Source organism: Danio rerio, chromosome 20, assembly GCF_052040795.2.
Source record: "Danio rerio strain M-AB ecotype USA chromosome 20, GRCz13ab, whole genome shotgun sequence".
NCBI lineage: Eukaryota > Metazoa > Chordata > Actinopteri > Cypriniformes > Danionidae > Danio > Danio rerio.
The window spans coordinates 10,826,959-10,854,937 of record NC_141040.1 but is presented as its reverse complement, the minus strand read 5'-3'; the positions used below and the strand labels follow the sequence as shown (position 1 = coordinate 10,854,937).

The 27,979-nt window shown below is 37.8% G+C and overlaps 1 long non-coding RNA gene across 2 annotated transcripts in view; it reads left to right on the top strand.

Annotated features, from left to right (window-relative positions):
• LOC137488721 (uncharacterized) overlaps positions 1-27,979 on the top strand; it is a 139,472-nt gene that overhangs the window by 26,643 nt on the left and 84,850 nt on the right. For both annotated transcript variants that reach the window (XR_015518178.1, XR_015518179.1), the window contains exon 2: positions 12,864-12,940. This is a non-coding gene — a long non-coding RNA (uncharacterized LOC137488721). The remainder of the gene's footprint in view (positions 1-12,863; positions 12,941-27,979) is intronic.

The following is a 27,979-nucleotide window of genomic DNA, read 5'->3' as shown; positions in this document are numbered from 1 at the left end:
CTAACCTTCATACTATTTAGTTACAAGATAACACAAAACAGTCAAGAAAATGTATTTACTAATGATATTGCAGAATACCTAGAGGAGCCTGTGCTATTTAATTTAGCGATTGTTATTCGGCGATAATTTACCATTCAATGCTGTGATTATTAAATCAGAATCAAGTATTCTAGAGATAAGTGTAATAATAAGAGGGGAAAACTAGGGTTGTGCCGATAGACTATGCCATCGTCCATTGCCAACGGCCGCAAAACTTCAGAATGCTGAGCTGGCATCACGATCCATCGCCCTGCCCTACATTTATATTGATGTATAAGTTACTATTTGCATGTAATCTTAATAGCAATAATGGTCTTTTCATAAGCTGTGTTAAATGTTACATAAAGCTGCCGCTTGCATGGCTGACAGCATCATGAGAATTAAATGAAGCATTATACAGCACCTCTCGCGCCTTAAACTTAACATTCGGCGCATGATTAGTAATAAGATGTGCCATTACTAGTAACTGTAGGTAAATCTGTCAGTGTTATTTTCATTCTCTCATCTTCAGCGCTTCACATTTTCGCGGTTGTAGCTCCTGTCATCTGAAGGCAAAAGGCATTGACTGAGTGATTGGAAGCTGTTATTAATCAATCATTTGCGTTCAGTGAGGATTTTGCAGTGAAAACAATGAAAATGTATGCACTACAGTGAACTCCAACCGAACTCTCGTCTTCTCCACAAGCTTGTGGGAAAAGCTATTAGAACGACACAGATCACTGCCTATTCATGCCAGAGTCCCTCGGAAAAAAAAAGTGATTGTCAGGTGGTCATTTGTTTGTAACTGTATTTATTTAAGGTTTTGTTATTGGTAAAGCAAAGACCATGTGGGTCAGGTAGTGAAAACGGTATGCTACAATTAATTAATTTGTTATGAATTAATTGATATTTGACAACCACCCACACCCCCTGCCTACAACTACAATGTCATCGTCCATCGCGATGCTTCATTAGATATCGTACAATGCCAAATTGATCAACATCGCCCAACCCTATGGGAAATGTAGGGGATTGTCATTGCAGAGTAAAGCCTCAAGAGAATGTACTTTATTACACAGATGCTTGAAACAAATTGTAAAAAAAAAAATAGACTGAAAACATTGTTTTGAACCATAGCAGTTTATTAATATTTTTATTAATGACAAAGTAGACAGAACCGAAAATGGCTGAATGGAGCATATGCTAACATACTTATTATTAAGTCACAGTCACAAACAGCAATGTGACAATCTAACTTTTATGTTTTTTGGCAGGTAGCCATGTAATAAGCGGGATTAAGTACATTCAGGATGTTAATACCACAGAATAAAAGCCAACAGGCATATTGGCAACAAGTCATGAATAAGAGGACTGTTGTTTGTAACTGAAGTGTTTTATTATGTGAAACACTGTCATCCTGGATGTACTTTTTCCCACTTGCCACAAAACTTTAAAATTAGACACAAAACATTGCTCATAATTATTTAATTAAACAAAGCTGAGAGAAAGAAAAAAAAAAAAAAACAGCTGATGGATCATACACTAACTTGCTTATTATTCAGTGACAAAATCGCACCATACTTTAAAAAACGCAAGGCTCACCAAAACAAAACTGGCAGAAAAAAAGCGTATACAAACCTAGGTATTATTCATTCCACAAACTGTTGAAAATTACGTTATGACAGACAAGCAGATGCATATAAATGTGGATCCTGTAAGTGGATTTTTAATAATTCACTGATGGTCAAGGTGATTCACAAAGTTCCCAGATGAGCCTGTATTATTTAGCTGTTGTTATCCTGGAATAACATACCTTGGAATGTTGAAACTGACCAATCAGAATAAAGTATCCCATACAGCCGTGTATTAAAACTTGTTAACAACCTGCTTAAACACACTACCTACATGTGACTACTATAACAACATGCATGTTAAAACATGCAATATCTATCAATCAATCATTTTGCTTTTATTTTATATAATTTTATTTACTTCCTGCATTTCTAAAACCTGGAAGCTAAGTATTTCCCCACAAGTATAATAGATTTTCAGCTTCAATGAATGATATGGGTCTACAAAACAGCCACAAAGAGCATTTCTCTTGTAAATATTTCAAAGGCCATTTATTTACATCCATGAATAATTCACAGCTTACTAAGATCAAGAGCACTGCCATCCCAATTATTTTATAATTAAAATGAATATTTAATCAGAGAGCTGAGCATCAATTAGCTTTCAGAAAAAAATAAAAATCCTCTGTGCCTCAATTTCTTTGGTTTTGGGGGCAATTATTTGTAATTATGGCTTTTCTTCTCAGCACACACAAATAAAATAAAGCAAATCGCCCACTAACTCTTGAATACCACAGCTATCTTAATTGCTTTCCTGCAAGTTTGTCGCGTCAAGTTTTTCATATTTCAGGCCTTTTAAAGCTGAAGAACAATCTTGCAAATATCCTGCTGCTGAAAGTACCGAAACATATGCAAATTATTATGAATCTTAAGATTTTCACAAACACAAAATTGCAAGTCATGCTGTTGTTGCCACAACTTTCTAATGATTTAAACTTGCTTCCTGGAGTGAAGTGTTTAAAACATAAATCAAAAAGGCATAAAGCTGCTTTCACACTACAAGCGCCTCGCAGCAGCAAAGCAACAAGCGACATTCATTTCAACAGAGATCAGGTGACTTTTGATGACCTCCGTCTATGCGAGCGACAGCGACCACTGGCAATAAGGTGGGCGTGTTAAGTGAATCCAAAGCCAAAGTTGCAAATCCTTTAAATTTATGCAAATGAAGAATGACTTTCTTGAGCGACAGCCAATTGGAGCATCAGTAGAGCTTGCATGATCCTCTCTCAGCTTCTGTAGCAGATGTTTTTATTCTCTGCGAAGTAGACCAGTGGTTCCAAAAAGTGGGGGTCATGGAACAATGGCAGGAGTCAATTGATGATTTCCAAAAATCTAATTCTTTTTGATTTGCATTTATTGAACTATTAGAATTACTATATTTTATCCATAACCTAAAGAAGAAGAAAAAATAGTAGTTACTAGTTACATAAAAAAGGGTCCCACTTTATATTGTGGTAATAGTTAATAGTTATAGTTAATAGTTTGTTACAATGTACTTATTGTGTAAATACATGTACACACTGTGTACTTATGCTTGATTAAATACATTTTTGTAATTACAGCTGTAAATAACTTTTGTAATTACATTTGTAAATACACTGTTGACCATCCCTTACACCTTAACCCACCCTTAAACCTACCCATACCACCAAACATGTCCATAAACTAACCTCTATCCCAACTCAAAAGCACCACAAGTGTTCTCAAATACATTATAAACACAGTAAGTGCATTGTATTTATTTATTTTGATGTAAGTACATAGTAGTTAAGGCTATAAAGTGGGACCAAACAAAAAACAACATGCAAATAAAAAGCCATCAGCCATTCAATTTTTTTGCAACCATTGGGGTCATTACTTTATATTAAAGACACAGCACATTGATTTTATGGCACCAGGTTAAACTTTCTGAAACCTTAATGGCACACACATACATTAAAAATTAAAAACTGAACATGGAGGATGGTCTCTTAGTGGCATTTTTTAAATGATGAAAAGACTTGGGCCTATTGATATGTGTACGCTGGTGTGTGAGGTTTATATACTTATAACCACCTCAGAGGATATTGGGGTCACAAGTCACTGGCATTGTAATTTCGGGGGTCATGGGCTGAAAAGTTTGGGAACCTCTGTTATAGACATATATAGACCTGCATTTGCAGGAGATAAATTGCAGCAATGACAGAGAGCAAACTTTTTTTTTTTCTTAATCATCTTTGTAATTAAGCATTTTATGTACTGATTCCATTCCTATTTAGTGTTTTCTCTTAACAATGTTTACTTTCAGCAGCACAAACTCCATCGCTCTCTGTTAATATCACCATAAATACCCAAGCAATCACAAGGTAGGAACACCCAATAAAGGTTTTAATTGCCACCCAGAGAGAAAGGCAGCTACAAAATCGCAGCTAGTATGAATAAGGCATAATGTGAACACATATGTTAACTTTAATACCAGCTTTTAAAAATTGTTATGGACAGAGATCTTTCTTTTATGTATTCACAAAGCTTGGAATGAAATTCCACAACATCTAAAAACAACACCAATACTGAGATTTTGTAAAATATCTTAGGCTTGTCATCTGATGGTCAATGATCACTTTAGCCACTTAGATAGTAGCCTGTCTCTCTTCATGTTGTATGCTTGGTGTTTGTTTTGTGTTGATGGATAAGATGTTAAGTGTGTACGTATGTTTCTATGTTCTGCAGAGCAGGAACCTGCTGAAAAACAGCATCCATGCTGAGCCAGGTCCAATTATCATTTAATATTTTTTCTGTTTAAATAAATAAATAAATAAATATATATGAAGAGTTCAGATGCAAAAACCTCTAAATGCAGTCTGAACATTTCACCTAAATTGCAAAAAATGCTTTTTTTACTTAGATTTTTGTCTTGTTTCTAGTCCAAATATCTACATATTCTTAAACCAAGAAGCATTTTCTTGACAAGCCTAAAACATATCGTCTTGTTTTAAGAAATAATATGCCAAAATGAAGTGAGTTTTTCCTTAAATCAAGCAAAATAATCTGCCAATGGGGTAAGCAAAATAATCTTGTTTTTTGATTTGTGATACGATTGTTTTGCATACCCCTTTGGCTGATTATTTTGCTTGATTTAAGGAAAAACTCACTTCATTTTGGCATATTATTTCTTAAAACAAGACAGTATGTTTTGCTTGTCTGGAAAGAACTTTTAGATATTTGGACTAGAAACAAGACAAAAAATCTAAGTAAGAAAAGCATGTTTTTGCCGTGTAAAATAAGCATTTTTATCAGGCTCCTGTGTGTAATTCAGTAATATCACTTTTGTGGCAAAGAATAAGTCATTTTCATGGTCTTTAAAGTGGCATAACTCAACATAAACAAAGGAGGCTGAGAAAAATGTTAGATCAAAGGTTTTTGCATCTGAACTCTTCATATAATCTCTAGAAAATAATAATGAAAACAAACCAGTGTGTATTGGATGAGGTATATTGTTTTGTGAGCGGTCCACTTTCTTGGTTGTGTGACCACACTAAACATACATGATGGTACACACCTAGTGGTGTAGTAAGATACCGCTCCGCAACGTTGTGTGATCTCTCAGCACCAAAGACACATTTCCTGCTGCTTAAACTGCTGCAACTTTAATGGAACAAACAACGGTTATATATTAATTATCTCACAGAAGCAAATTAATAAGAAATGAGAGACGAAACGAGAGCAGATGTTGTTGAAGTCTGTGATCCAAGCAGCTGCACATACTTTAGACATCCTGACGCACTCAGAAAACAGCAATACATTTAAGTGAAGGTTAAAAACAAGAATGGGCCAAATGGAATCAAAGGGAACCTAAAATTATGGTTTATATTTGTGCCATTTGCACATTGGAATTGAAAAGCCCCGTTGATGCTCTTTGATTTAAAAAAAAAATAAAAAAATGCTCTTCCGTTCTTTTGCGAATAATAAAAACGTTTTTTACAAGAAGTTGCAAGGTTTCAAAGCTAAAAGTTTTAGGATTTCCGGAAATAACGTGACACCAAAATTGCATTTGCAATGTGTAAACTCCGCACAGAAATGTTGGCTGGCTTGGTAAGAACAGTGTTTGCATGTCTTTGGATTGTGGGGTAAACTGGAAAACCCAGAGGAAACACACGCAAACGCAGGGAGAACATGCAAACTCCACACAGAAATGCCACTGCGTCACCCCTTTTGAAATTAGTTTATAAATAAACTTCACAAAATTAAAGTTCATAATAAGCTGAACAGAGTGTGTAACATACTGTGATATTCGTTGTCCAATTACTATCAATGAACATGCACAGTCCTCCCCTGATTGTTTTTGTGGATTTGATGCTGTCACCCTCCAGACGGATTAATATGTATCCATCTAGATTTATATCATCCATGTCTGTCACAATCTCGGTCTGATCACCGGTTTGATGTTTGTGTTACTTTTTCCCTTTCACTCGTATTGTTTTGATCACTCATACCCTGCTTTGTTTACCTCTCGCTTCCCCACCCATCTGCTCTATTACTTTCCATTAGTCTATCAAACTAATTTCACTCACCTGGTTTCCTTGATTTCTCCCCCTATTTATCCCTCTGTTGATCGTAGTTCTGTGTCAGATCGTAGTTTTTCCCCTTCCGGCATGTCTGGCGATCTCCTGGTCTAGTCCTGTTCCTTGTATATCCTGTGAGTTTTGTCGTGTCTGATGTCATCCTGTTGATTTTCCTAAAGTGTTTTTTCTCCATCTGCCTTCAAGCCTGTTCCCGTCTGTTTTTGCTTTGCCGCCCATCTGACTCTCCGTCCCTATCCTGCCGGCCCTCAACACTCTCTCGCCGGCTTCCAAGCCTCAGTCTTCCTCGTGGCCATTCTGTCCCAGTCAGCGGCGGCCGGATTCATCGCCCCCTGTCGGGTATCAGGGTATTGCACCCTCTTGAAGACTGTTCATCTAACCTCTCCGGAGTAGTTTTATTTAATCGTTTTTGGAGACTTTATTTCTCAGTTTTGAGTTTTTTGTGAACTTTGGGCTTTTTTGCCTACTCCATTACGGAGGAATTTTTAGTTTCCTTTTTTGAAGATTGTTTTGTTGACTATTTTTTGCCCCTTGAGTTTGTGGGCTTCAATAAACTTTGCTGAGACCTGCATATGTGTCTGAACCATCTTCTCTCACTCAGACCTCTGACAGTACGATCTGACCAACGATGGACACAGCAGGCCAAGATTCTGTCAGGTCGGCTTTAACTCAGCAAGGAGCTCTATTGGGTCAGCACGAGTCAAGACTCACCAGCACCTCCAGAGAAGTGGAGTATCTCACCAGTCAGGTGGCTGATCTCACAGCCCGTCTACACGAGCTTCAGTTCGAGACCCTGCATGGGGGCCCAGGCGTCCCATCAGGCCCCTGAACCACGCTGCAACAATCCCCCTACCTATGATGGGGATCCTACTTCATGCCGGTCATTCCTGTCCCAGTGCTCGGTGGTCTTCACGCTCCAGCCACGCATCTTTGCCTTGGAGGAGACTAAAGTGGCCTTCGTACTTACCCTTCTCACGGGCAGAGCTCGCGACTGGGGAACGTCTGTCTGGGAGGCCAGAGCACCATGCGTTTCCTCTTTTAGTAGTCTCCGTCATGAAATGATCAGACTCTTTGACCGATCTGCCAGGGGCCAGGAGGCGGCAGATCAATTAGCTCGTCTTCGTCAGGAAGGTCAGTCTGTCACTCAGTACGCTATAAAGTTCAAGACGTTGGCGGCCTCATGTGATTGGAACGAGGGAGCCTGTCATGCCATGTTCCGGGCTGGACTGGATGAGGACATCCAGGATGAACTGGCGACCCACGACCTACCTCAAGATTTTGACACCCTCACAAACCTGGCGCTTCGCATAGAGGGCCGTCTTCGCCGTCGAGACCATCGTAGGTTTCTGCGCTCTTCAACCAGAAGAGAGGACCACGGGTCCCTTTCCACCATGGTACCTCCATCGGATCATGAACCCATGCAAGTGGGACGTCTCCATCTCACGTCTCATGAGAAACAGCAGCGCCTGGCTCAGGGTCTGTGCCTATACTGTGGCAAGCCGGGGCATTTTGCAGCGAAGTGCCCAGTAAAAGCCAAAGCTCATCAGTGAGAAGAGGGATCCTGGTGGGCGCTATTCCTTTCTCTTCCCCCTCATCTCGCACCATCCTCCCTGTTGTGGTCCAGTATGATGGCATTTCAGGTTCCTGTTCTGCTCTCATTGACTCTGGGGCAGAGGGGAATTTCATGGACCGCTCTGTGGCCGCCCAGTGGGGAATCCCGACCATCCCTCTCGCTGAATCTGTTTCTGCCCATTCCCTTGATGGTGCTCTTATTGCCACCGTCTCTCACACTACCCCTAGTGTAAGTCTTATTGTATCCGGCAATCACCGTGAGGTCATCACGCTGTATCTTTTAGACTCACCCAATGCACCTATAATTTTAGGGTATCCTTGGTTGGTAAAGCATGGTCCTCACGTGGATTGGTCTGGAGATTCTGTCTTGTCTTGGAGTCAATCATGTCTTAAGTCTTGTCTTGGTCCTGCCCCGTTTCCTGTTTCTGTGTCTTCTGTGTTACAGGTGGAGTCGGTGGATCTGACCGGGGTTCCGGCGGAGTACCACGACCTGCACCTGGTCTTCAGCAAGTCCCGGGCCACCTCCTTGCCTCCGCATTGACCCTACGACTGTGCCATTGAGCTCCTCCCAGGCACTTCTCCGCCTAAGGGACATTTGTATTCTCTGTCCCGTCCTGAAAGAGAGGCCATGGACAAGTATATTAATGAATCCCTTAAAGCCGGCCTCATCCGCCCCTCCTCATCCCCAGCGGGAGCTGGGTTCTTCTTCGTCAAGAAGAAGGACGGCTCCCTCCGTCCCTGTATTGACTATCGAGGGCTGAATGACATCACCATTAAGAACAGGTACCCCTTACCTCTTATGTCCTCAGCCTTTGAACTCTTACAGGGAGCCCAAGTTTTCACCAAGTTGGACCTCCGTAATGCTTATCATCTGGTTCACATTCGGGAGGGGGATGAGTGGAAGTCAGCCTTCAACACACCCACGGGACACTTTGAATATCGGGTCCTTCCTTTTGGTCTGACCAACGCCCCGGCTGTCTTCCAGGCCCTGGTCAATGACGTGTTGAGAGACATGGTAAACCAGTTTGTCTTCGTGTACCTGGATGATATCCTAATATTCTCTCCCTCTCTGCAGGCACACACTCAGCATGTTCGCCAGGTGCTGCAACGACTCTTAGAAAACCAACTGTTTGTTAAGGCGGAGAAGTGCGTCTTCCACACCCAGTCAGTTTCGTTCCTGGGGTTTTTGATTTCGGCGGGTGAGATCAGTGCCGATCCTGCAAAGGTAAGGGCTGTTGCCGAGTGGCCAACTCCAGACTCTCGCAAGGCACTGCAGCGGTTCCTGGGATTCGCCAACTTTTATCGGCGTTTCATCAGGAACTTTGGCCAGATTGCTGCACCCCTAACAGCACTGACCTCCTCCAAGGTACTGTTTAGGTGGGGGGATAAGGCTCAGGAGGCCTTTGATAAACTCAAGTCCCGTTTTATCTCTGCTCCTGTCTTGTCTATTCCAGATCCTAAACAGCAGTTTATAGTCGAGGTTGATGCTTCTGAGGTCGGAGTAGGCGCAGTCCTATCACAACGATCTCTTCAGGATGGGAAAGTACACCCCTGTGCTTTCTTCTCCCACCGTTTGACCCCCACGGAACGAAACTATGACATAGGCAATCGGGAGTTGTTGGCAGTCAGGCTCGCTTTGGGTGAGTGGCGCCATTGGCTGGAGGGCGCAGAGCAGCCTTTTGTGGTCTGGACAGACCACAGAAACCTTGAATACATAAACTCTGCCAAAAGGCTCAATGCAAGACAAGCCCGCTGGTCTCTCTTCTTCAGCCGGTTCAATTTCACACTCTCGTACAGGCCTGGGTCCAAGAACGTTAAACCCGACTCTCTCTCTCGCCTGTTTGAGGCCCCAGAGAGGGTGGTTTCAAAGGACACCATCCTGCCCAGGGGTGTGGTGGTGGCCTCCCTCTCTTGGGAAAATGAGAGTCGGGTCCTGGAGGCCTTACGAGAGTGCCAACCTCCTCAGAGAGTTCCAGCGGGCAAATTATTTGTCCCTTCTGCTCTGCGTTCACAGGTCATCCAGTGGGGTCACTCATCCAAGTTAGTCTGTCATCCAGGAGTTCGGAGATCGCTGGCAGCCATCCGGCAGCGATTCTGGTGGCCATTCATGGCCAGGGATGTCAGGCAGTTTGTGTTTGCCTGCTCAGTTTGCGCCCAGAACAAGAGTTCTAACTCGCCTCCCACTGGTCTGCTCCGCCCCCTTCCCATCCCTTCCCGCCCCTGGTCACACCTTGCCCTTGATTTTGTTACTGGGTTACCAGTATCGAAGGGGAACACTGTCATCCTTACAGTGGTGGATCGATTTTCCAAGGCGGCCCACTTCATTCCTCTTCCCAAATTGCCCTCAGCCAAGGAGACTGCTCAGGCGGTGGTGGACCACGTTTTCCGGATTCATGGCCTTCCGGTCAACGTTGTTTCTGATAGGGGTTCCCAGTTTGTCTCCCGGTTCTGGAAGGAATTCTGTCGACAGATCGGGGCCTCTACGAGTCTGTCATCGGGATTTCATCCTCAGACCAATGGGCAGTCTGAGCGGGCAAACCAGGATCTGGAACGCACTCTCCGCTGCCTGGCATCCCAGAATCCGAGCTCCTGGTGTCAGCAACTGTCCTGGGTAGAGTATGCTCATAATACTCTACCAGTCTCCTCCACAGGTATGTCACCATTTCAGTGCTCTGTTGGTTATCAACCACCTCTTTTCCCCGCACAGGAACCCGATGCTGCGGTCCCGTCTGCCTTGGCTTTTGTCCAAAGGTGTCGACGTACCTGGAGTAGAGCCAAGGAAGCCTTGGCCCAGGCTAGTAGACGGACCAAAGCAGCGGCTGACCGTCATCGGACTCCCGCTCCCCGCTATGTTAGTGGTCAAAGAGTATGGCTGTCTACCAAGGACCTGCCTCTCAGGGTAGCCTCACGTAAATTGGCTCCCAGGTTCATTGGCCCATACCGGATCACCAAGGTGTTGAGTCCTGTGGCAGTTCGGCTCAAGCTCCCTCCTACGCTTGGTCGGGTACACCCAGTCTTTCATGTTTCTAGGGTTAAACCTGTTTTGTACTCCCCCCTTGTTCCCACTGTCCCGACCCCTTCCCCCCCTCCCCCCCGTCTAGTGGATGGTGCTCCAGCATATACTGTCAGAAAGTTACTGGACGTCAGACGCAGGGGTCGTGGTTTCCAATACCTAGTGGACTGGGAGGGCTATGGCCCGGAGGAGAGGAGCTGGGTCCCGGCCCGGGATATCTTGGACCGGGGGTTGGTCGAGGAATTTCGTCGGAGACGAGGTGAGCCCCCTCCCTAGGGCGCCTGGTGGCGTCCGTGGGGAGGGGGGTACTGTCACAATCTCGGTCTGATCACCGGTTTGATGTTTGTGTTACTTTTTCCCTTTCACTCGTATTGTTTTGATCACTCATACCCTGCTTTGTTTACCTCTCGCTTCCCCACCCATCTGCTCTATTACTTTCCATTAGTCTATCAAACTAATTTCACTCACCTGGTTTCCTTGATTTCTCCCCCTATTTATCCCTCTGTTGATCGTAGTTCTGTGTCAGATCGTAGTTTTTCCCCTTCCGGCATGTCTGGCGATCTCCTGGTCTAGTCCTGTTCCTTGTATATCCTGTGAGTTTTGTCGTGTCTGATGTCATCCTGTTGATTTTCCTAAAGTGTTTTTTCTCCGTCTGCCTTCAAGCCTGTTCCCGTCTGTTTTTGCTTTGCCGCCCATCTGACTCTCCGTCCCTATCCTGCCGGCCCTCAACACTCTCTCGCCGGCTTCCAAGCCTCAGTCTTCCTCGTGGCCATTCTGTCCCAGTCAGCGGCGGCCGGATTCATCGCCCCCTGTCGGGTATCAGGGTATTGCACCCTCTTGAAGACTGTTCATCTAACCTCTCTGGAGTAGTTTTATTTAATAGTTTTTGGAGACTTTATTTCTCAGTTTTGAGTTTTTTGTGAACTTTGGGCTTTTTTGCCAACTCCATTACGGAGGAATTTTTAGTTTCCTTTTTTGAAGATTGTTTTGTTGAGTATTTTTTGCCCCTTGAGTTTGTGGGCTTCAATAAACTTTGCTGAGACCTGCATATGTGTCTGAACCATCTTCTCTCACTTAGACCTCTGACAATGTCTCTGTGATACAGATTAGATTAGCTCTATTGAAGTCTCTGTTGTACCTTACCAAATCTTCGAGTTCTGCCATTTTGTTCTGTAGCGAGTGAGCATTAGTTAACATTATAGTTGTAAGCGGGAATCGACTGCCACAGCATTAAAGCCGGTTTTAAATTCCAGCTCTGGCACCTTGCTGTCTTGTCCTCAAATGTTGTTTTTATAGAACCAGTTATTTCATGCGGCAGCCTTGGTGGAGTTTTGCCTTTATATTGGAGTTAACAAATCCTGACGGCTTTAAAAAAAGTTCAATCCATCATTTCTCAAATTTCACAGATGCATTCCAGCACCCAATACACAGACACAACTGATGACACATTTTAAATCCATAATGCAACAAAGAACTTTGTTAACATTTTGCTTGGTAACTCTTAGGGCATAGAATAAAACACCAACTTTAAAACAGGTGAACAAAGACAAGCATGCCATTGTCTAGGGTTAGCGCATGCACATGCACCCCAGAAGTTGACATTACCTGGTAGGAAACATGAAAACATTACTAGTCCATAAGCAGATTCTACTAACGAAAACCAAATAGTTTGTACAAAGTAGCCACCGATCACCAAAATGCTACCAAGTTCTCCTCACATGCCGAAATATGCATGCCGCTTTTGAAGACACTCAAGCTTTTTTTGACATCCCAAGCCAGTTGAGCACATTTAAATGCACATCAACAAAGAATCTGTTGTCTAGATTTACATTTAAACCAATAACCCAACGATGTAAATGCAAACCACATCTGCAAGTTGATTTCTCCAATAGAGATGTCAAAATGAAATATTTGGGTAATATATCTTTGAGTATTTTGTCATGTTATGTAATTTAAACCCAAATTAGATCACAGCAACATGACACTAACAGCTCGTAAATGATCCTCTCATGCAGTTTACACAATTGGACAGTAATACGTCTACTTTTGTTGCTTTTCTTTCTGTTGCAGTTCTTTTGGGTTAAGAAAATGCCATCTTCCACTGTCGTCACTCTTGCTTTTATACTGAAGACAAGGAGCAAACACAGGTGATGTTCATCAGCACTTGCTTCACTGGCCTCATTACGTTCCCACAGCTCTCGGCCACCCCTTCCTCGTGACAATGTGTTTACATGCTGAGTGAAATCAGCATAAGAAAAGAAAAAATCTGGTTTTGATGATACGTTTATGTTTAAAGCCTGACTCACTGTGTGATTTTGATCATGATTTTGGTCATCAGACACAAATTCCTAAACAAATTAATATAATCCTAGGTTGAAATCTGTCGTCTTTGATTGTTGGTTTGACATGTTCATGTTTAAGTGTTTAAATTCTGATTAAATTCTGATTTAATGCTGCTAACCCTTAAATCGACGCTCTCTTACAATGAACATTATGCAAAGAAAAACCAATAGGAGCACTGAACCTGCTGATTCAATCAGCACAATAATTTTCAACCAGCTTAAGGAAATGTCGAAAAATGTTTCTGGTTGTATTATCAAGGCATGTTATAAGTAAAATTAACACTATTGTATTGAACATGTCATGTGTTGATATCGTCAAAGTTCAAATCAGTCTCCTGGTGTGTCTGTGTTTGGTGCATCATAATTATATAAAGTTGAAGTAAGAAGTATTAGCCCACATTTGATTTATTTATTTTTTTTTTATCATTTCCCAAATAATGTTTAACAAAGCAAGGCAATTTTCACAGTATGTCTGAAAATATATATATATATATATATATATATATATATATATATATATATATATATATATATATATATATATATATATATATATATATATATATATTATTTTTGAGAAAGTCTTATTTGTTTTATCCCGGCTAGAATAAAAGCATTTAGAAGTTATAATTTTTTAAACAAAATTATTAGCCCTTTAAGCTAAATGTTTTTTTTTTTTTCTATAGTCTACAGAACAAACAAACAATAACTTGCCTAATTACCCTAACCTGCCTAGTTAACCTAATTAACCTAGTTAAGCATTTCCATTTCTCTTTAAGCTGCATAGAAGTGTCTTGAAAAAATATCTAGTAATATATAATTTACCTTTCATCATGGCCAAGATAAAAGAAATCAGTTATTAGAAATGAGTTATTAAAACTATTATGTTTAGAAATGTTTAAAAAAAAAATTTCTCTCCGTTAAATAAATTGAATTTAAACAGCACAGTTCAGACCACAACTGTATATTAATAAAGAATTGGAGTTGGGATAACTTTTAGAACTGTTCTTTTTTTTTTTTTTTTTCCACATGTAATAAACTATAAAACACATAAATATAAAGGACTTGTGCTTTTTTAAAGCTACAAAAAAACATTGTGAAGAAGCTCTGCTTGATGTTAGGCCATCTTCTTCTGCGCATCGATGAATCTGCTCCTCAGTGTTTGGACTCAGTATTGAATAATAAACCACAAGAAGCTGAGCTAAACTGAACTAAACTTAAACTCTGAAAACTAAACTAATACTATAAAAAATAATTTCATATTGCTATAATATTATTGGGGGGAATAAATTTATGCAGGTCAGAAAACTGAAGTATTAAAATAAGGGTACCTTAGGAATCAAGCTAGTTTCAGTGTCTTTGTGTAGCATCCTATGAAAATAATTGGGAAAATAGTTTGTTGTTTTATTCCACCACACATACTATGATGATTTATTTCATTCCTTTATTTTTTAGAATAAAACATATCTAAATGAGCAAGTAGCACACTGAGGATAGTGGCAAATGAAAAGCATTAGGTAAAAATAAAATTGCTTTTTTATTTTTCATTTGTGTTGACTAAAATACATTTATCGTTACATTTATAAATGTATAATTATGCTTTGTTTTAGCATGCCTTTTCTCGGATAAATACAGTACAAGGAAGTGCAAAACAACTTTACAAAGTGTGAAACAATTTTACGAAGCTTGAGACAAATTTACATTTTGAAAACCTATTTACCTAGTATTAAACACAATTACATAGGGAAAACAATTTTACCAAGGACAAAACAAATTTACATTTTAGAAAAAAAAATTAACAAGACACAAAACACCTTTACTAGTCCTAAACCAAATTTACAATGACAGATTTTTAATGGAAAGGGAATGTACAGTACCACACACCGGAAGTGATGTGGAATGAATCACATGGGAAGTGATGGGAGGAAAAGTGTTTTTGTTCTTAGTGTTAAGCACGGTAAATTCATTTTGTGAAATACATGGCATAAATTAAGTTTATGGTGACCAAACATGAACTGCGGTCGAGGGTTATTTTGCCCGTTTTGTGGCAAACACATGAGCAGCTTAACGCAGTTTTGCTTTACGCGTGGTTGGTTTTTTAGAAATTTCTAAAGGACACGGACCAGACGGAAACACCAGACATACTGCATCAATGTATTTAATATTTTAACAAGGGCCACTCAAATGCTGTAATCATGGACATGATGTTAAGTCTACATGGTGTAAACATCTGCTTGAGGACTCTTGAAAGTATACTGAATGAAGCTGGTGTTACGGTTTAACTGGTGTCTATGTTAACTGGTGACCCTTTCCAGATGGAAACTATTCACGTTTGCATGATAGCATGCCCATACCGAATTAAGATTCTTATTACTTGTCATCAGTTTCATTGTAAACATTATTGATTTTAATATTTGTGTGGCAGAACAGTATATAACTAATATTAATGTGAAGAATTAAATATAATTTATAGGTCATCAATGGGATTCGAAGCTATGTCAAAAAGTTCACCACGAGTATCAATCGACCTATCTAACTGAGCTTTTCAGGACTACACAATGAGGTCGGTTTTGATAATTTTATCAGCCAGCATACGTTGTGCTTTGGTTTTGGACCCATGTTAACTTGTTTCCATGTACTCGCGTCTACATGTTTTTACAAACTCTCACGCTGATATTTTCTCAGAATATCTCTAAATGAAAAAACCATGTTTTATTGCAGTTGGTCAAACCATAATTTAACCATGATTTGTGTGGTACATTCTGTCACTTACAGTATGTGGTATATTCCCTTTCCGTAAATAATCTGTCATTGTAACATTGTTTTGGGACTGGTAAAAGTGTTTTGCGTCTTGTTAATTTTTTGTCTAAAATGTAAATTAGTTTCGACCTTCATAAAAGTGTTTCACACTTAGTAATGGTATTTTGCACTTCCCAGCCACCATAGATATAGGAAAATGGGTTAACACCTTTACATGACCACATTGTCAGCTTATTAAGTATAATCAGGTTAGGAACTTGCATGTAAATGCACTCTATGTTATTTCAATACTAAAATGGTCTTTAAAAGAAGTCTATTTTAAGTTTTTCCACCAATCTCCTTCACATCTGGGCCTCGAGGCTGCTTTTGTCTCAGCACCAGTTTGACAGAAATTACAGCAGACAGCGGTTAGAGCTTCCCCTCCAGTATAAATCCTGAAGAGCGACTGAGCACATCTTTGTGAACAATTACCCAGGCCAAAGGCCCTGCTCCTGCTCTTACAAGCTCTAAGACATTTGGACAGAGAGGAGAGGTGTAATGACTGACAGCCCACTCTTTGTTAAAAGCGGGGTTAAACTGCACTGATGAGAGATCCAGTGCTGAACGGAGAGTCGCCTGCAGCTACTTTTGTTGCGATTGCGTTTTCATGCTCTGATGGTGCATGTGGCCAGATGCTCCAGCAGTCTCCAGTTGGAAAGTAGAGCTCAAAGGGGGAAAAAAAAAACTCTCTCCTATTTGCTGCCAACTTCATTACTTAGAGCTTAAAACTAATCCTGAGCTCAGGACTCTTTCCATTTAATCTTAAACTCAAGAGTCATTTCTCCAAACAGCTACTGCTGTGCTGCAAATTACTGGCACAGCAGACAGAAAGAACAGTGAGGGTATTTCATGTAGATTAATTATAGAGAAAAAGTATCAAAAATAAATGAATGAATAAATAAAGAATATTAATTAAGGTTTGACTTATGTTAGGTGGTTATTTCCATTTGTGAAAGCAATTTATTTAGATTGTAAGTGGTACCAAAGCTTAGAAACACTCCGAGCAGAACTGGCTTTTTTAATCCTTTTATTGTTTTCCATTATGATTTGATTAGAATCATAATCAGGTTATAACAATATTTTGCCCTTGCTCAGTTATTTAAGCTTAATAAACATCATTCAATTTGGATAAACATTAGCGATATTCAAAATATATCAAATGTCAAATTAAACGGGGCAATTTCAAAACTTTAAAGATAATTTTATTATTGGATTAAAAGACATTTTTAATAGGATTTCTTTCGTTCAGAGCTGTCTTTTCTTATGTATCCATCCATTCATATATACAGTAAACCACACAAACATACTGTACATCCTTACATAAAGTACATATATGCATGCATACATACATCCAGACATCCAACAATGCATCCATCCATACATTACCTGACAAAAGTGATCAATTGGAAAAATGGCAGAAGGTAGATTTATCCAATGAATGAATCATCTGTTGAACTGTATCCCAATCATCACGAATACTGCAGAAGACCTATTGGAACCTGCATGGACGCAAGATTCTCAGAAAAATCTGTCAAGTTTAGTGAAGGAAAAATCATGGTTTGGGGTTACATTTATTTATTTTTTTTCTATAAACTTTTTTTATACTGTACATTATTTCTGTTAAGTGACAGGACTTTTGTTTAAGCAAAATCACACTTTACTACTAAATAAATGACTAAAACACAAGGCATGATCATATTTTATTTATGTAAAAAAGCGAAATCTAGAGGCCTTCGCCTATCATAAAAGCCACTTCTAATCCCAAATGATCAACTAGAAGTCAAGTTATTATTTGTTATTCCTCAAACTTGGATAGGTGACAAGAATTTTGTCAGGTACATACTGTACAACTATCCATACATATATGTATAGTTCCCACTAAATCAAATTTAGAATTTTTTTTTTTTTTTTTTGCCTTAAATTAAGCAATGTTTGTTTTAAATACTTTTTCATGTTGTTTGAATATCAAAACATATTTTGTGAGTATCAAACATATTCTTTGAATATAAATATGGTTGGCGAAGCAGTTGCTCAGTGTCGCCTCACAGCAAAAAGGTCGCTGGGTCGCTGGTTCGAGCCTCGGCTCAGTTGGCGTTTCTGTGTGGAGTTTGCATGTTCTCTCTGCGTTCGCGTGCGTTTCCTCCGGGTGCTCCGGTTTCCCCCACAGTCCAAAGACATGCGGTACAGGTGAATTGGGTAGGCTAAATTGTCCGTAGTGTATGAGAGTGTTTGTGAATGTGTGTGTGGATGTTTCCCAGAGATGGGTTGCGGCTGGAAGGGCATCCGCTGCATAAAAACTTGCTGGAAAGTTTGGAGGTTCATTCCGCTGTGGCGACCCCGGATTAATAAAGGGACTAAGCCGACAAGAAAATGAATGACTGAATAAATATGGTTGTCTTGATATTCTAAATGCTCCAAAAACAATGGGAAAATTCTGATTCAGAAGAATTAAAATGTGCAGTCACACCAATCCAGATTGCTTTAATCATTCTGCAATCATTCTTAAAAAATCATTTTGAACTTCTTATCAGATTTTCTGACAATCAAACATTCTTCAGCATCTGAAGTGTCCAGCTCTTGCACTTTAAACAGATCCCAAAACTGCTAAAATAACACAAAGTCTGCTAATATTTTATATGGTGCATTGCAGTAAGGATTCAGACTAAATATGCTTTCCATTGGAGTTAAAGAAATCTTGTTTGGCAAAGGAGTAACAGTTTAAACTTAACATCGCAGGGCTTATCTACAGAATGGTATGTTTTATTTTTTATTGCTTTAAAAATAGTGGCATGTATGGATTTGTGTAATCTTATTCATGTGTGTTGTTACAATCTGCTTATGCCTCGATGTACAGTATGAGCCTAAATCATATAAAAAATTCCCACTACAAAGATAGACAAGCAGTTTTGCAAAGTGATGTAGTTGCAAAATGAGCTCATGGGAAAATTTAACAATTTACAAAGAAGGGAACTTGAATTTGCATGATGTAAACCATACAAAATGCATGCTGCATAAAAAAAAAATAATATTTTACCAAGTGACATCTGAGTAAGATGTGAATGGGGCAAAAATGTATAATAATAATAATAATAAATAATAACAATAATAATAATAATTATTATTATAGATACCTTGTGAATCTAATTTTAGGTGTGATGCTCTGTAACTACATGTACTGTAAAATAAAGTGCAGCTATTATTTCTGTCTGTGCAATTATGGAGGGATTTGGGTTAGTGGGTCCACAGTAACTTATTTTGCAATGTGTCTGAAAAGCAGTGCATTATCATTGCTTTTCTTAGCCTATGGGTGATTATAGTGTACATTAGTGCTATGCCCTGTTTTTCAACAGAGATGATTCTGCAAGTATTTTATTATTATTTTTTTTTTATTATTATTCATGTTTGCCATATAGTGATTGCATTGATTTTTTTTTTATTTTTTTTGTTAAAACTTTATAACCCATGAGGCAATTCAACCAACTATGGGAAGAATCAAAGCTTTACTGATTTTTATCTAAAGCAAAAACATTTTAATAAAAAAAGACAAAGGTACAAGATTGTGTATAGTTATATATATATATATATATATATATATATATATATATATATATATATATATATATATATATATATATATATATATATATATATATAATAACTTTAATTAAATTTAACAAATTATTTTGTCTAAAAATAAAAAAGTTTTTTTTTTTCTTTTGATAAAATAAAATCTGAATGTATTTGACTACACACACACACACACACACACACACACACACACACACACATATATATATATATATATGTGTGTGTGTGTGTGTGTGTGTGTGTGTGTGTGTGTGTGTGTGTGTGTATTGCATTATACTAAAGCAGCTTCATTTTCTTTAAAGCAACAATCATGCAGCTCATATGATTTGTTTGTTTGTTTTCAAAGTATTGTGTATATTTTATTAAACAGATAAAATTATTATTGCTGTTAATACATTTTTGCATAATCTTTTTTTCTTTTTGTCCACATGATAAATTCATGATCCTTTGCATTATATTTTTTTATTCACAAATGACCCAGTATAAATAGTTCTAAATGTTCTAAAATATTCATCTAACAACAATCAATTGAACAAATTTAAATGAAGACTACAGTGTATATAATATACATGTTAAAACTGTAAAACAATAGAAATTCTGTACTAGAAAATATGAACTCGTTGAAAAAACAAAGAAAATAAACATCATTGCACAATGTATTCATAGGTATGGAATTGCTTTAGTACTAACTGTACAAACATTGACAAAAAAGCACATGATTGTTCATATAAAGATACACATATAAAGTCTGTCTAATCAGTATATTTGACGACTAGTATGGTTTTGGGCTATTCTTAGATAAAATAAAATAAATAAATATTTATTTCCTATAATAAATGTTCATAGATCTTCTCTAAAGTGCAAAAAGTCCAATGAAAACTGTCAGAAGTTCACTCAAACACACAGTTTTTGTGGTATATTTGCATTTTTAAGTATTAATTGTCTCTGCAAAACTCATCTGCAAAAAGAAATTAATGTTGGCATTGGCCATAATTTCCCCACATTCTGATGGGTTTCTAGGACATTGCTTCAGTGTGCTGGGTGGTTTCACAGGCATCACAGCAGATCAAAACTGTTCAAGTCTGTATGATGTTCTGACTGGGATTCATGCCATTTCTATTGTATAGCAATAGTCATTTATAACTAGGATCCAATGGCTGGAAAAAGTACTTTCTCAGCTCTGCTCAAGAAACAGCAAAATTACGTGTTCATGTGTATATGGTGCAGAACAAGTTACAGCCTGTTCTTCTTGGTGGAAAATATAATGTATTTTCAGGAAAATAAATCAAAATTAAGCTGTCTAATAATGGTCAGAGCTTTAAGTTGAGTTTCATGATGAAAAGGCTTCCATTTTCCAAAAGGCATTAAGAATAGAATGCTGCAGCCTTAACATTTTCTATTTTATTTTTTATTTTTTTGTTGGGCAGCCCAGAAGTTAGCATCACCACAGATCCCTCAACAAAAGAAAGCTAGCAGTAGGATTTCTCTGTCTGCTTTTGGATTATTGCAGACAAACAGTTCTGTAGTGTGTAAGAATAAATAATAATGATATGAATAATGAATAATATAGGTTTAACACACGTTTGCGCATAAAAAATAATCTTTAGAAATGCACACAACTTTCATAAATGCTGTAGCCTAAATACAGACATCATGAGCCTACAATGATACAGTTATTATAAACATACAAACTTATGTTCATATGGAATACTTCAATGCAAGACTGGAGATGAAGGCTGAATATAATAAGGTTTATCAAGCAATCTGTGAAAGTCAGTATTTCCAATAAAGAACATACATGCAAAAAAAAAGTGTCTTTCCGCTCCATTAAAAATACCCAGCATTTGGGTAAGAAATGAACAAACCAGACTGCTTGGTAAAATATACACACACTCATACACTACGGCCAATTCAGTTTTGCCAATTCACTTGTAGTGCATGTCTTTGGACTGTGGAGGGAAACGGAAGCACCTGGTGAAAACCCACAGGGAGAACATAGAAACTCCACACAGAAATGCCAACTGGTCCTCAAATTCTTGCTGTGAGGCAAGGACTACTAAGCCACTCCATGCCACCTGGATTTAATCGTATTTTACAGAAATTTTGGTTTAAAAAAGAACTAAAACATACAGCTTGGATGGTTTGAAGGCAAGTAAATTAACAGGAAATGTTAATTGTTGGATGAGCTAATACGCACGCTTCTAACAGTTATTACTGTCTTTATTTCTAAATGATTGGAAGATTTTGGCTGTTTCTCAATATACGTTCCTCAGCAATCTTTCGTCCTCATGTTCTCGTGTAACATTATGATCCTCATCTGCCAAAGTTCAGTTGCAGTACTCGAGACCACAAGAACGGAGGACTCGTGAAACTTCCTGGGTGTGTTCTTGATATCGAGGACGCATGGATGCAGACTGGAGCACCGAACTCGCTCTTGAAGTCCCAGAAGTCATTGTGACTGGAGGTGGGAAACACAGCATTTTATATAAGTTCAGAGATATAACTTATTTATCTCAGGAGTTTCCCTAAATAAAACAGTGAATATAAACATGACAATGAAATTCTTAATATAGAAATAAACACATCAAGGGTGTTCATTTGCTGAAATTCATATTAAAATATGTTTTATTTATATTGTGCAACACATATTTGTAAAGTCTTTATGCATAGTATATATTTTAACAAGGGGAAAAACAAATCACTGTGTGAATGCTGGAATGTTTAAATAATTACTGAGTTGGTTCTTCCGAGGTGACCTGGCAAAACCGGTCTTCACAAGAACGCAAGTTCGTTCTCTGCATTCTTGGAATTAAGAAACAGCCCTAGACCTTGCAGATCGCTGGAGAACACTCCCTGTCATTCTATGAAACTACATATCCCATTTTGCCCTACAGTCACACATCATGTTGCCCTACAGTCACACACCGGTTTCAGTTCACCTTTTGACTACACACACACAGCTGAAGGACATCATCACATCATCACTAAATTCGTAGACCATAAATACACCACTTTTAGATTACTAAAGGGATTAAGAAAATTAATGTATGTATGTTTGGTCATCAGCCCTTAGTCTGTTACTTTGTTTACTCTTTTGGATTATCTTCATTACTGTCTGTTCCCGTATCGAACCTTGTCTGTCTGACTATCATTTAAACCTGCGTGTGGATAACACCCTTGTCGTTACAACCCTGTCATTACAATAACTTTAATTTATATTTTATGTCACCCTGGATCACAGAAAGCAGTCATATTGGCCACATTTTGAAAATTGAGATTTATACATCATCTGAAAGCTAAATAAATAATGTATGGTTAATGTACAATTTGTTAGGATGGGATAATAAATGGCCAACTATTTGAACATTTGGAGTCTGAGAGTTCAAAAACGAAAATCGAAATATTGTCAAAATCACCTTCAAACTTGTCCAAATTAAGTTCTTGGCAATTCATATCATTGCTAATCAATATAATATTGATATTTTAATCATGGTGACGCAATGGTGCAGTAGGTAGTGCTGTGGACTCACAGCAAGAAGGTTGCTGGTTCAAGCCTCGGCTGGTTCAGTTGCCGTTTACAGTAGCAAAGAATTCTGGCCCAGATTTGGCAAAAAGCTGGCACAGCAGGCATTCATCCGGCACTGGCATACAGCATGTGGGCCAAACATGGCTCGAGTTTAGCAGAGGTAGCACCGTTTTTAAGGCATCACACAAGATTTGGGCCAGATGAAAAACGTAGTATTTGGCCCAGATTTAAAAATTTGATAAGTGGGCCATGTGAGTTTGGCCAGTCTTGACCCACATTTAAAATACACTAAAATCATTTTTGAGTAAAGAAAAAAAATTCTACCAATCAGGTCACTTTGAGAAAAAGCGTGCCCATAGTGTGCCTAAAGCGCATCACTCCATGATTTTATCAATTTCATTGCAATCGTGACACACCAACCTATCTGGCCCAGTTCAGGCCCAGTTATGAGTTATTAACTTGGCTGAGACTTGGCCCAGATATTGTTTGTGTTTGGCCCTTGTCTGGAAGCCATATTTGGTCCAGTCATGTACTGTAATTCACTGCGGCATGTGGGCCAAGCAAAACCTGATTGTGTGGGCCAGAGCTGGGCCAGAGAAATTTTGCTATGTGGGATGTTCTCCCTGTGTTTGTGTGGGTTTCCTCTGGGTGCTCTGGTTCCCCTCATAGTCCAAAGACATGAGGTACTGGTGAATTGCATAAGGGCTAAATTGTCCGAAGTGTATGAGTGTGTATAGATGTTTCCCAGAGATGGGTTGCAGCTGGAAAGGCATCCACTGCATGAAACATGTGCTGGATAAGTTGGCAGTTCATTCCGCTGTGGCGACCCCAGATTAATAAAGCGACTAAGCCGAAAAAGAAAATAAATGAATGAATATTATAATTATTTTTGGCATCGCAATCAGCTACTTTTGAGTCATACAGATTATTTTTGGATATCCCCACAAATAGTACAACATGACAATAGTCCAAGATCACATTTAGTCATTTGTCTTCACACGACTAGTAAAGTCTTTAAAAAATATTGATATATTGTATTTTATAGTATAAAACATTAACATTTTTTTAGTTCTTATTTAGCACAGACCTTAATTCAAGTCTTTTCTAAAAATAATAAATAAATAAAATATTTTCTTTTTCTGAGGTTTGGCCTTCAAACCTGCAGTGCTTTATGTCCAAAATAAATAAATAAATAAATATTCCCAGAATTCCCACCCCATTCCATCAACTTCTTAAGTTTTTTATTATATAAAAAAGACATGAGGTCAGGGCACCTTGGAGGAACCTATATGTGACCAGCTAACCATTTGATTTGTCGATTACTAAAAATGAACACCTACACTTCCATACCGATTCCACACAATCGATTAAAGATATTTTTGAGTGGATGCGATTTCCAATTTACATTCAAATATGAGCAAAGATTTGATCACAGTTCATTTTCTCAGTGTTGATCCTGCAAAACGGATAGTAAATTGATTTTAGACACCGATCTGCAAAAAGGTCACGTTCACGGTGTAGCGATGCCCACACAAAACACTCGGGCTGAATGTGTCTGTTAATATGCTGGAAGACTCAGAGGGAGATTGGATCCGATTGTCAATTCAGCACTAGTATTCAGCATTCGCTTTCACATCTCCCTTCGCTCCGTCCCCTCCTGACACCTCGGCTTTGCAGGTCTAGTACTTCATCACGCACACACACACACACTCGCACACACAAATCTACCCTCCAGCTGGAGTTCAAAGACCGCATATAAGTGAGATTCTCATCTCTGCCGCTCTCTCTCAAAACGGTGCCAGTGCAGGCTGTGGAATGGAAAATTTAGGCAAAGGTAATGTGCATCAAGCGCAACATAGAAACAGAATGGAAAGCAGAGAGAATGGCAAACAGAAGGGGGTTGGTGACTTTTTGAAACCTTCACTCCCTTTTGTCAGCATTTAACCCCCAAAAATGGTCCTGTAAAATTGTCTAGATAAATGCCAAACCCTCTTTTTTAGCCATTACATAAATAGAAAGTTTAAAAATTACTTAAAAAACACTTGTATATTTAGGACACCAAATACTTTTCAAAAATTAGACTGGTTTTCAAGCACCAAAACAATAAAATATAATTGTGATGCAGCTTCATTCATTCGTTCCTTCGTTCGTTCTTTCGTTTGTTCGTTCTTTCATTCATTCAATCGTTCATTAATTAATTAATTCATTCATTCATTCATTTATTCATTCATTCATTCATATTAATTAATAATTAATAATTCACATATTTAGACTTCAACTGTATTTCTAATCAAAAGTATTGCCTTAAGAATTTGATTTTATTCATAATGCAAATAACATTAATATATGATATATTAGCATTATATTACTAGCATACATGTTGTTATTGTTACAACTTTAAAGATCACATATGACCTTGCTAGCTAGTTAACCTATTGCAATATTGTACATTCCATTATTGCACAGTGTTGCCATTTGGAGTTATGAATATGTCATCATAACTTACTGGAGGGGATGTCTCAGATATATTTGTGGATCTGACATGAGTTGACGTTTCAGATGTCATTTGAATTCAGCTACTTCTCACAATTAAATGACTGTCAGAAATCACGCCACAGAAAAAAACATTGCCCGTCATGTGACTTAACCAAAGCACATTGTTGGTTTTTTCTTTTTTTCCCAACAATAAAAACCAATTGAGTATTGGGCTTAAACAGTGGCAGGGAAATTAACATAAGGGCAATTCTTCAACTACGGGCACTGTTAACCTTGTGAAGTTGAAAAAATAAATGTGTTCATTTTTTGAAAAAAATTATTTACCTTAATTTTGTTTGTTTTTAAAAACACCTATGAAGGTACAGAATGTTTGGAAATGACATAGAATAAATGTATTTCCTTATCAAGCAATATTTACCTTCATTTTTCTTCATGTGTTGTTGATAAAAATTTAAATTCCCTCCATCTTGAACGTTCTCAGATGACACAATTCAGTTTCATAGAAACCACCTAAGTAATCTTTTGTAAAAAGTTTGTGTGAAACTTTTTGAAATGACATTACAGTGTTGTGGTGGAAATGACACTGTGCGACAGCTATATTTTGTATTAAAAAAAATAATACTACTAATAGTCTCAAATTAATGACTATACAAAATGTAAATAATGTCACTAGTGTTTATTTAAGATACTTTAATAGGTACCAGATAAATATTATTTTAAAATGTTTTTTTCATTGTTGAAGTTTAAAACTCTGAGTGTGCGACAAGGTGAAAACAATGATTTTGGCATTAAAAAGGAGGTTAAATAATATGAAAAAAAAATACAATAGAAAGGTAGTACATTTTTTTTAAGTTGGTTTTATTGTTAGTTTGACAAAGAAAGATACATGTGAACAAAATTATATATATATATATATATATATATATATATATATATATATATATATATATATATATATATATATATATATATATATATATATATATTCAAAGATCATAAAAGTTTTTTTATCACCATGCGCTAGAGGGTTATTGATGACACTATTTACAATTTTGGGGTAAACTATTAACCTAACGATAGTTAATATCTGCATAAGCATGAAAAATAAATAAACAATACATGTATTACAGTATTTATTAATCTTCGTTAATGTTAGTTAATAAAGATGCAGTCATTCATTGTTAGTTGTTATCTTACAGTGCATTACCTAATGTTAACAAGCTCATTTTTGCATTTTTATAATGCATTTACACTGTAATTTATTGAATTATGATTAGTAATTGCTGAAAAATAATTGTTAATAGATAGTTCATTTAAATACATTAACCAACAGAAGCTTATTGTACACTTTTTTGCTCGTTCAAACTACTTATTTAAAATGAGCTGAGATAACACAATACTTGAGATTTCATTGGAAAAACTTATTATTATTTTTTCTTTACGTTTGATCCACATAAGTTTGGTAAAAAAAATTACCTGATCAATTTGTGTTGAGACAACATGAATGAATTGTGTGGAACCTTGCATTTTTTACAGTTTAAAGTGTAACCAATATAAGTAATGGTGAATGATGATTAAACATTATTTCACACTTTTTTTTCATAATTTTTTTTTATTACTAATTTCAAAATATATTTTATTATTATTATTATTATACTGTATAAAAGCATTGTGCAATTTTTAAACCTATCTATTGCAAAGTGTGGGAGAATGTTTGCCTTTTTTCAAGATAGATATTTATAGTATAAAAAGAAAATATTCAAGTGGACCTTCCAATTACACGTACATAACTTGAAGTGGTTTGTTAGTTGTAGTTTGTGTTCAAATGATTTTAGGCAAGAAGCTTGTGTGCTCATCCCATCAGCAGAAAAGCAAAACCATTGAAAGAGCATTTAAAAGCACAGCTAATTACAAATAAACCCATGACGGGAGCAGCAATCTTCTCTAGTGAACTGTGTACACTGTGTTCCCTCAGACACACATGCGCTTCCAGAAAGATCCGAACAAATGAAAGGGGCAGGATGACATCTGTCTCCTCCTGCCACACACTGCGTTCACTACATGTGTGTTTGTGCTGCTTCAAAGGGTGAATTTCCCCTCAAAATCACACATTTGTCTTATTTACGCACCCTCACGTTCTTCTAAATCTTGCATTTGCAATCCAAATGTATATTTTTAGAGGTGCAGCGTGTAAGTTTGACACCCAGTGGTTGAACTACTGTAGATATTAGACACCAACAAAGGCCGATTTAAATTATGTTATAAATAAAAATAATCTGCGATAGAAGGAATCTGTCCATGAGGAGATTTGTCCTAACAACTGAAATTTATATATTTTTTAAATGGCTTCCATTTCTTGCAGCTGAACAACATAAAACTGACAGTGTTTACCTCGGGTACACCTCATGTGCACTATGCAGTGTTAAATGCTAATA